The sequence below is a fragment of the Saccoglossus kowalevskii genome, chromosome 11 (genome assembly GCF_978046115.1).
Source record: "Saccoglossus kowalevskii chromosome 11, keSacKowa6.1, whole genome shotgun sequence".
In the NCBI taxonomy this organism is placed as follows: Eukaryota; Metazoa; Hemichordata; class Enteropneusta; family Harrimaniidae; genus Saccoglossus; species Saccoglossus kowalevskii.
The window spans coordinates 5,651,812-5,663,005 of NC_140651.1; positions in this window are offsets into that span (position 1 = coordinate 5,651,812).

The following is an 11,194-nucleotide window of genomic DNA, read 5'->3' on the forward strand; positions in this document are numbered from 1 at the left end:
ATTTAATAGTCGTATAGGGATTTTAACTAAATACAATGGACATACAACAATAAAAAATACATGGACAAAGTACATTTACATAGTGTGTACAGTAGTACAGAAATTAGTGTGCTAAACGAGAGTAAATGATCAGTCTCAAAAAATTCCTAACAATTAATGTACAAGGCAATGATATAATGTACCTCAAGGATTAAACAAAGATTGAGGTGATATCAGGTGTTTGCAAAAGAGTGAGCATGGTCTGCTCCACAGGTAGCACACGCACCACATATCAATCTAAATAGCCAATTCATAGCAGGACTCTTAACATAAGATGAATGATGTAGAAAAAATCAGAGACCCGCTGCCTAGGAACGCTTGATAATGCATACAGCATTTGCAGAAGAATGGTGGATATTGTTCAACGATGAAGTAAATTGGTCATGTTCATCTCTTTTGTAATACCATGGAGGTAATAATTATAAGAGTCAAATTCAAAGATTACCTCAGGATATGAGGCAGAGGCGGCGGCACGCAACTTTGCATGGATCTCACGGTCCCTCGCGCCGAATCTAGACCCTCATGAAATGCTATTACCTTCATTTTGGGAGGCAAATTTTGCTGGCATACATAAATGAGTTTAATGACAGTGCTGCCCGCTCTGGTCATGCGCAGTGATTCTTTATCGGCATTTGCGATGGATTTAAGTGAAAAATACACAAAGGATGATTTCAGCTTGATGTTTGGGGGGTGATTTCGGGGGACCCCCCCCCCCCTCGAGCCGCCGCCACTGTAATAGAAAGAGTATTATTGATGGAAGGGTTGTTGATAGAAGGTACATCGTAAATATACCTGAATGAGATTTTTTTTTATAAGTTTATGAAGAAATTATGCTACACTCTACAAATACGTTGTTAAAAATGTTCTTCTGTGTGTAACGTTTTTGCATCATCAGGTTTATCAGTAGCAAACATAATGTACTTGTATCGTGGTGGACCATTTTGCTCTGAAAACATTCCTGCAGGATGATATCTTTCAAGCATACTGGTAGTATGAAGTAAGGACAAATCGAGAGTTTGGATAGCAGAAATATTAAAAATCTCGGTATCAGAATTTCCAAAAGTTGTTTCATTAATACGTATGATTAATAACATATAACATCACAGTATTTTTGAAATATATCTTTGATGGTAGAAAGAACAGATATTAAGTTCTTTGGTTGATCAGTTCATAGATAATGCGACTATTCAAAAAGCTACACAGAAGGTAATAATAATGTCACTGGATATGTCTAAAAATATCGTTACTGTAACATTAAAATCCAGTGTTTCGATCGGTGGGAATACTACTATACTATACATAAAAGTGCAATGCCTTGTGAAAATTGTCAAAATGATGCCCAGGCTGTCGTATGCTATTTGACATTTGCAGTCAACGTAACTAGTCATCGAAAAGTAAATTATTCTGTAATCAATTCTTTGAGATGATAGGTATCGGGAAGTAATTATATTTAGTACAGAGTAGTGGAATGGAATTATTTTGCAATATTTCGATGGGAGATAGTAGGGGGAGGTATTTTAGTGGGAGTAATAGTCTTCGATTTCTGGATGACGACTGGGAATTATGACAGAAAATTTAAAAGATGAAACCTAAAAACGCTCAAAATATTGTGGGAATTGTAACAATTAAAAATTATTAGAGAATTAGAGATTGATTAGATTTTCAGTTACAGGGAAGAAATGATCAACATATATTCCCCTTGTCCCCCATTTTTCATATTGCACTTTTTTCTGGTAATTATTTATTGCCTGTGCTTATGTGTAAATCTCTCAAAAGTGACAAATTGCCAATTTTTAATTTGTTATTGAAAATATCAAAGAATGATAATAAATTGCTTGAGGGTTTGAGAAGTGAAATAAATATCGATCCAGAACACACCGATTCAAACACACAAACATACACGTCAGAATATGTGCACCACTTATTATATTCCGATTACTTACAGAATACGTCACCAGCGTTTATACGTAATGCTCTAGATTAGCCACAATTGCAATACAGATATTTACACTATAGGCTGAAATCAATTACAGAACTTGTTTTATTCACATTTTGTTAGTGCAACTTTTAAATGTAAAGGAAATGGGCATTATTAGCCTGTGTACATTTTAATGTCTTGATTTAATTCATGAACAAATACGATTATTGTCAAGAAATCGACTGGGCAGAGAAATATTAATCATCAATGAAATATTAATCATATTGATGAGTGTATTCTTGTAGTGTCTAAGGTGCAATAGATTGTTAATATATTGATGCATGTGATCAAATTGCACGAACGGATGTAGAGACAACTATGAACATTTAATACAACGACCTTAATCCGATAACATATTTCGTTCAGTGTATTTGCGTTACTGTGCTTTACAAATTACGATAATGATAGTATACTATATTTGGACATTGTCCGAGTGAGTAGGGTGTGAAATATGATACACGTACGCTATGACGTTTGTCTCTAGGTCGAATAATTATCATTTCGGAACACTTCGACTTTTCAAATTTCTTTCACCTGTACAATTATAATTTTGTTCCGTATCTTCAACTAATGGCACTGAATAATACATGGATATAAACTCGTGCTCGATTTATTGAAATTTATCGTTATAATGTCACAAATCATAAAAAAATCGTCAACAAAATATAATAATTTCACTACTGACACTGATATCGATCGTGTCAAACTGCTGTCATATTTTTTCGATTTTTCGGTAAATTAAAATAATGTCAAAGAAAGAATTCCGCTGTGTCATTATTACTTATCATATTACACTGTCAAACATAAACAATATAGATATATACTAATATTGTGATGTGAGACAGAAGGTCATTTGGTTAGTCAATATTTGATTAGCTAGTTCAATTCTGTATTTCATATCCGCATATATTATTTGATTTACGTAGTGTAATCAGCCAGCGTATTTTCTCGGGTTACTTGTAACAACACATGATGATGCCTGGCGGCAGTTACCGCCACTAGAACTCACTAACGAGCCATTTACCCATAAACGGTTAGTAATAATTGACCAGTCAATCTTTCAGATATCGTCTCGAAATGTGAAAATCGAGAATGAACAATAATAATATTCACGTAAAATATTTGCGTGCATTATAATAAAATACTTCGTCTGAATCTAGCCATCTGATTGGCTAAAGCACGGTATTCCATCTGCCATTATATAGTCTCGAAATAAAGTAAATAATTGGGTTTTAAATTTTACTATTTTGTAGTAATGTGTTATTTCTTGACAAATATTCAAATTTCTCTAATAGAAATCCTAAATCTGCTACAAAATACTTTTCGTGTTTTAATCGTTCTTTACTTTTAATTAACTGTGAAATGACGAGTTTCTAGGTGTCAGTGATGTCATCAACTCCCATCGCGACAGCGTGAATAATTCATTCGCTCACCAACTCCTGACTAGGTACACACTTATCGTATAATTAACACGTATTCCAATCAATAGAATGATACATTTAATTCATCAAACCAAACAATACAGTAACTGTTTAAAATAAAACAAAGGATCCGCATTGAACTGTATCAACTCGTTAAAAGCAAAAGATATTGCCTGATAATTGCTACGCAGAGGAGAAATATTAACATTTACAAGAACAGAAAGTATCCCCATACAAAATACTATTCTCAATAAATTTGAATTAAAAAAACACGCGTTCTTGTATCTATTTATTTTTATAAATTTTCTTCCGGCTAAGTTGAATTTTATAGCAAATTGTTCGTCTTGAATTTATGAAGTCATTATATTAAAAGACTGAAGGGAAATGCGCGCACAAACTGTGGGTGTACAAACTGTACATATTAATGTTCATCGAATGCCTTATCCTGGCTGTCTATTAAGCCTCAATTTTAAATAAATATATCCTGCACAGGGTCGCCATGGGAATGAATTGTCTAGCACTTCTCCATAAAAATATCAGATTTCGGCAAAAATGAGCGCATTAGAGTTCAATTTGTGTAATGGTTCTAGGAATCGGATTGTTCATTAACTACGTTCCCGTACATGGATTATACATAACTATTGGTCTGAATCTTTGGCTACTTCATTGTTGCATGCATGCTGTATTAAAATGAACTGCGACTAATGCTGTGTGGCGTCATCAGACTCGTTGGAGTAAAGTGTTGGGTTCCAGTGTGTATATACAAACAGTGATTTATATGGTATATGAAATGGTATGTATTGGATATGCAATCTTATTTGAGGTCACGCTAATTTCGTGAATCGCAACACATTTACTAAATAGAAATGTGTAACAATATGCTCGTCTCTGGTTTCCCTAAAGTATTCGAATAGGGTGAAACACGAGATTTTTTTTAATATGACGAACCCACTCGTTTATATCTTCACATGTTCATTGCGTGTTCTGTGATGACATTGAACTAGTTTAACTGACACACATATGAAATTTCATACAAATATTTTATAAACAAACTACGATTTCAATAAAATAATAAATAGGATCATTGTCATTAGCACAAACAGTCTAATATTATGATTTGATTCACTTAAGAATATTCGCTCTTCAGATCTTACATAGAAAGCCGGTTGTATGATATTGGTGTGCCATTTAATGTCATTATTTCTAGTCACTTCATTTTGCCACCTAAATCATATTTCAGTTTGGGACTACTGGCAATGGCAATGACATTATGGTAAGTGACTTGGTCAGTAGGTGTTCTAAAGTGTCCTTGGTTACATTCTGTAACATGTTTATAACCTGGTCGTGGTGCAGGTACTCGTGGTGTGTATGGCGTAACCATGATTTAATTACTACACCCGAAGCCCACCATAAATAAATGTAAAATAATGCCACACTTTCAGCTACCAGCCACGATTATAGTGTAAGCAAAATGGGCGATAACAAATAATTGTCATTTCTCGCCTTCGTACTGAAGGTCGTGACATGTACATAATACGTTCTGAGCGTTCTTACCTTCGCTTTGAAGGGTGTAACTTGTACACATCAACACAAGTAAAATAAGACCAGTCTTCATACTTTTTTCTGAGTTAGACTTCTAGAGAATCCAATCCTTTAAAGTAAAAGAAGAAGAAGTAACTAACATTGATCGTCGAACAATTGTATTATTCCTCTGTCATATACGTTGTGAAATGCAATAAATTAGGTTCACGTAAGCCGTACTATGTGAATGTCAGCGTGGGAAATGCTTAAATGTAATGTAATTCTGTCGAAATAATCCGAATAAAGTAAAAAACCGTAATGACTTGTTTGTCCTTCTCTTGTTTTTTTAATTGGAATAGAGATGTACAAACTTTCACTATACGCATGCGTTAAGAAAACAAGCATAGTCAAATATTCAAATTCACCTATGGCCTGATTTTAGTAACCGTGGGAGCAGAGAGTGGTTGGAGCATTACGTCAATGATTAGAGAATGAGCTAATGGGGTTGAATGATTTATTAAATTCAGGCCACAGGGGGCACAGTGTATTTTAACGTTTTGAATTTTCGGGCATTATAGTTTTGATGAGTCTTTGATTGGTTTTTTCACAGGATGTTACATAATTATGCGCAAATAGATTAAATCAACAAGAGACATATTCAATTCGTTACCTCATTTAGAATCCCGTACTTATAGATTTCTCAATATTACAACGAGCTTAAATGTTATTATTATTAGTATTCGATATAATGACCTGCAAATGCTGATACACCGAAGACGAGTAAGGCAGGTACGTTACTGTGATGTCGATGAACTAATTTTATGGAATATGTATAAAACCCTGCATGATTTTTTGAAATTCATTCTAAGAAGACGCTTTCTTTGGCTATAGAATCCATTTGTTAACGCTAGTTACAAATGCATTTATATGGCTTCTATTTCAGTCATTGGCAGTCTGTCTGGCATTCTTGGACGCGTTGTAATACGTCTATTGTTGTTTTCAACCGTCATTTGATATCTACAGAGCATTTATAAATATATGATATAAAGTAAATGTATGTCTTAATGAAATGCACAGTATATAAACGATTTATAAGTATAAATCAGTTGAACATTGTATAAACGAACGCAGTGACATAGATTGTTCTAATAAGTTATAATATATGCGCGAGCACTTCGTCGAATATGAAAAGGTGTCTGCCTAGCAAATTCAATTGATTCGTTTGGGTTTGAAATAGAAAATATGAACATGCCTTGTCTGACTACTGAGTATTAAAGTTTGTCACAAAATATGTAGACTTGAACTGTGCAGGGTCACATTCTTGTTTAGATTGTTTGCGACTACTGGCGACGATTCAATCTTCTTTCATCGCAACATAATGAATGATTACTAAAAGACCCCTATTCTCCGTGCACAAAATTGCCATGGAAACAGCAATTCCTTGCATGATAAACTAAGATACGCGCATATAATGGATGTCCAATATTTTTGCGATTTAACTAACTAAACCATTCATTTTTGCATGAAATGCATACTGGTGATGCCATCTTTCACAAAAACACTCTGGGTCGTAATTGTCCTATACAAACTTGTTGAAGCAGTTTTTTGTGAGACTCAATACGGGGTTGCCCCAACGTACACATTTATATGTGCCAAAAATACATTTATATTTACTAAAAACATATTTTGTACAAATCGCTTGTGTCGTGAAATTCATTTTGACAGAATATATCCAGTTTAAATCCATTCCTAATTCAATAACATAGCACTTGACAGTTTAATTGATTGAGTGCAGGGTCAGGGTATGGTATAACAGTGACTTTTTTCTGTTCCAATCAATTCGTACCATTTTTGGTTGAACACAAATATTGTTGACTATTTACATACATTATCGCATATCAATTGATATTTGGAATGATATAATTTATTGTATCTGTGATCGTTGTATTGGCGTCAAGTGTTACTCGTCTTCTAGTATTATACATCAATTCGTTAATATCCCCGATATAAAACATCGTGTAAGTGACCTCGGGTTACCTCCGAATGTCAAATCTGCTCCATTCTTTAAACTTCATGCAAGAGTGAAAGTAATATAGTATTTATCAGTGTACACCAACTCACTGACCCCCACAACAAATGTATCAACGCAACGCAATACGTTTCATTTACAGAATTAGCCGGCAACCTCAATAAGGAAACGTCATCGATGCTATATGCATCTTTCGATCAAAACATTGTGTGTAGTTTGTCGTGATGGGCGTATGTAAGTCGAAATAAACTACAGCATAAATACTAGTATTTGTTGTTGGTACAATACGTATGTCACTGGAACGAACGATTACTATATACATATCGATTGATTCGTTAGTTAATATAAAATATTGTATATACCGGGGTTTTTTTCGTGTTACTACTATGCCACCGCACCACACTTAATTACTTGTAATGTGAAACCACTCTGTCTGGCGAAATGGAAATAACGATCAGTTCCTACCAAGTTTTAAGAGTATGAACCCGAGGAAACGTAAACAGTAGAATATTACCATACTATACTATATACATCAACATGGATAGCGACTGATGCATAATACAGGATTCAGGAACAAACACGATGAACGTAGTTACAGTTGCGTTAATTCAACTCAAATATGAAGATGTATTAAATCTGCTCCAACATTCGCAAACAACTGAAAATCGTTATTTTTTTCAAACAAAACAATATAAAGCATTGAAAAAGCAGTTATGTAATATACTCACTTGCCGACCACACTCTGGGTGACTGAGTGTTTCCAGAACAAGTTACGAGTATGTAGTGTGTGTCAATCTTGTTCGGTGACTTTCCCCGAGGCTTTGACATGCACGGACATGCACTCAATGTAACATAATAAAGGACTTAAGCTTGCGCCTCCGTAGTAGCAATGGTGGCTTAGCGCCAACAAAATGTTTGAAACGTTTACACAGGTTTGTTGACGCGACCTGCTCTGCTTTCATACACCTCTGAACGTGACAGAGACAACGGTGTTATTAAGAAACAACATAGACCGTGGATTGCAACGTACACCAAACTGACAAATTAAGAATGGAAATTCTAGCAGGGGGCGTCTTACCTATTTTACCCGATAGCCGATTCTATTCGATTCTGCGTACGCTATCAATGCCCCTGTCTCAGTAACCTCGTCGACTTTGAGGAAAATTATGAATATATATCGTAGGAGTTGTTCGATTCAGCTCATGAATCACAATGTATTGTATATTGCACTGACCTCGCCACAAATAAACACGCTTGTATCTCCATCATGTTAATTTATAGTGATCATCGGCATAGTGTAAACGACTTGTTTCAGCGTAAACACGTAGATATACTTCATCAAATTTCTGTCCTGTGCTGACACAAGCCGCTATTCTAGCTACATGCACGTACATTACTAGTATACACACACACACAATAGAGTGTCATTGAACGCGTGCATCTGTTTACTCACCATTGGGCTTTTACAATGAATTTCGTGAGTGAGAATACACTACGATTGTAAAGATATTACACAATCATACCACATTCAAGCAAATGCGAGATATTTTCTTTTGAAATGGTATAACTTTATTATACACCATTTTCGATATTTTGACTTTGAATTACACCAATAATATACATCACGTGGAAGTAATCTTTATCGTGTGTCATTTATGACCCTACATCTGCCTAACACATCATTTTAAATTCTTTAGCAAAACTAATAATACCGTAGTCACGGTAATGTTGATTTCAAATGAACGGCACGTGCGAGCGTTTTTATTGGAGGGGGGTTTCGCTAAGAAACACTAAGTGTTTTGACGTCAGAAAAAATAGAAAACAGAACACCGTTTAACACCTAATATATATATTGATTTGTTTAAATATTTATACTTATAGTACAATATATAGATGATACCCAACTATATAACAGCATATTTAAAAAAAAACGTGTGTATTTCACTCTCAATTGTATCCTTGGTATGCTGCTTCCGATGGAACCATTTCTTCTGAAAATTTGATCGTCGTTCCTTGAACATGGTTTACACTTTTTCGATTGATTAATATGTCTATATTTGGGAGTATCACTTTATCACAATTTAAGTGGCATATTTATACCAGGATTGCAAACTTTCGAGAAAATCTATTCACATTCCCCATTCTATGAGAAATGCGTGTCAGAAAAAGAAAGAAATTCGATGTGTAATAAAACAACACGTATGATGATATCTGTACCTAAGATAAGATAAGATATACAATTTAATATTAAATAAATAACTAAATAACTAAATAACTAACTAACTAACTAACTAACTAACTAACTAACTAACTAACTAACTAACTAACTAAATAAATAAATAAATAAATAAATAAATAAATAAATAAATAAATAAATAAATAAATAAATAAATAAATAAATAAATAAATAAATAAATAAATAAATAAATAATTCAACGCTGTTACACTAAACTAACTGGCATACGTCATGTTACAATAAACAGTTTATTGTGACAAGCACCTAAAATTGTCTGACCTTGAATTTGGTGTTGACAATGGCGGTTTTATTATTATTATTATTAATGAATTTATAAAGACACGCGTATAGATTTAAATTGTTTGATTTCGCAAATTCATCTAAATTATACGGTCCTTTGAAATCACAATTAAACAGCTTGTAACTATGTATAATCTGCCAACAGACACTACATATTTATTATCTTCTAACAGACGGCACACTGGGTAAGCTCATTGTACTTGTTCAAACTATACATTACATTTCTGTTAATGCACCGGATATTCACAATGAGTTCACAGCGACCGAACTGAAAATATGTCACATCTGTTCTGTGGGTTTTATTTTGTAAAAAAATTATCCAAATGGGATCGTGTAAATTACCGGTAGGAACTCGCATCGCAATTTCAACCTGTGTCATACGTACACACTGCTTATCTTTGACAAAGGCACCTGTATTTTGGTAGAGTCACATGTACATGTTGTCTAATTGTCGAGATACACATGTATCGGAGAGTTATGTTATGTGATTGATCACCGCTATTTACCTGGGTTCCAAGTACGCATGAATTGACGAACAATGCACTGTTACTGAACTCCGCTGCATGCCTTGGTTGACAAAGGCGGGGCCACGAGATTTCGCATGAGGGGGCGAGATCTGAAGTTTGACCATCTGAAACGCCTTTTCCTGCATTTTGAGGGCCAAATTTTTCTGACACAAAGGGCTTTAGCTTGATTGGGGGGGGGGGGGGGGCACCGGGTTATGACTGAACTCCGCTGCATGCCTGGCTCTAGTCGCGTAAGATTGGACTGTATCTACTAATTAAACAAATGTATAAGCATCAACATATTTCACCTTAATTAAATATATTTTTATATATATCATTAGTATTAGTGCTAATTGCATGCATCATTAAGCGTGAATGACTGTCAATCAAATCAAATCGCAATACCAAATTTATTCATATTAACTTTTTAAAGCCGTGTTTAAGAATTCTGCTATTTAGTCGCCCTGTTCAAACAGAAAATAGGTGGAATTTAATACGGGTGGAATTTAAAAAAGTAGTGTTAAAATTATCGTGACTGTTGCACGCCTACTGCGGGTATGGGGACAATAAAACTTACAGGGCTTATGTGTTTCTTACTTACCGCCTCGTCACATTTCACGCGCTTCATAAGAATTACTTTACAATTCGTCAGCCGCAATTTAATAAGAAGGCACAATAAGCAATGCCGTACCTGCGCATGCGTACATGACAATCATTCACACACAATCAGCACGTACAATGATCCTGTCACGATTGTTATATTGGTTCCAGGAATTTTACATTTTTTTGTATTAAAATAATTTGCTATTACATTAACACTCTCCATGGACTGCATAGTGTTGTGGTACGAATGTCACGTGTCAATTTCAACTGCCACTTAATTTCTCTAGATTATGATTAGCCATCATAAAATACAATGCATCAATTTTCTCATAATTGGATTTTGTTAAATTACGATTAATATAAGTAAAATATTTGAAAAGGATTTTTAAATTATCAACACTATTTTATACATTATTCCATTGAAACGATGACACTTGTCTTGTCATGTCCATGGTCCATATTGTTGGTGTATAACCTAGATACATTTACACGTGACATTAACCTCAGTGTCAGGCTGAAAATTATGCTTTGATATAAACCGAATGAAAAAAATATTAGAAA